The sequence below is a fragment of the Canis lupus genome, chromosome X, assembly GCF_011100685.1.
Source record: "Canis lupus familiaris isolate Mischka breed German Shepherd chromosome X, alternate assembly UU_Cfam_GSD_1.0, whole genome shotgun sequence".
NCBI classification, from domain to species: Eukaryota; Metazoa; Chordata; class Mammalia; order Carnivora; family Canidae; genus Canis; species Canis lupus.
In genome coordinates, this window is record NC_049260.1 from 44,742,888 (window position 1) to 44,743,783 (window position 896).

General features: G+C 39.1%; 1 pseudogene; it reads right to left on the reverse strand.

Moving 5' to 3' along the window:
• Positions 1–595: 595 nt before the first annotated feature.
• On the reverse strand, positions 596–896 carry LOC111094872 (annotated as a pseudogene).

Sequence of the window (896 nt, forward strand, 5' to 3'; positions counted from 1 at the left end):
AATAAACCCTCATGCGCTTGCATCAGTGTGGGCTCCTTGGTGGTTTCTCGGATTCGCAATCTTGGGCACAACAGCCACAGTCCCAAGAACTAGAAAAAACGCCACCCACTAAAAAGCATCAAGGTAAATGTAAATACAGTGTGGTTCTAATTTTTTTCATACAATCTCAGACAACCCCAAGTAACTTTATAAATATCTTATGAAAAAAAGCAATTTTAAAACCCATCAAAACTATTTAAAATATTTAAGGGCAGAGATCTCAAATTTCCTTCAATCAGGCCAGAAATCATCACCAAAAATTATGATCACAGTTACAAATAGAATGGGTAGAATGTTTAAGTTTAGGATAACCAAAAAAGCCCATGTAACTTTTTAAATATAATTATTTACTCAAATATACTGTAAAAAGGAATGGTGACAACTCAGGAAGCAAAAATAAGCTTGCAAGTGAAATTTCTAGAAGCTCATGGAAACAATACCATCCCATATTGCAGATGCCAAAGGAAAAACAGTCAAATGGGATTAAGAGTACTCTGGTCATCTTCGTTTATTTGGTCGTGCAAGGTGTTAACTATTTTCACTGCCTGTATCACAGTTAGTCCACAGGAGGGGCTGTTGGATCTTGTCCATTATGAGGACTGGTTGGCTTGCCAGTTAGGTTGGATCCTCTTAAATTAGGAGGTCTCAGTAGAAACAAGATCACTGCAATAACCATCCAGGTCATCAAGATCATGGTAATACTGATGCCATTATCACCAGAGGGCCCTGGTAATTCCTGAAGACATGCTGTCTGTGCAGTAGGACTGAGACTGCCTCAAGAAATTGATCAGCCTTCTCATTGCATGCTGCTCATGAGAGCAAACACATTCACGAGGATCGAATCCACCTTCTGCCAT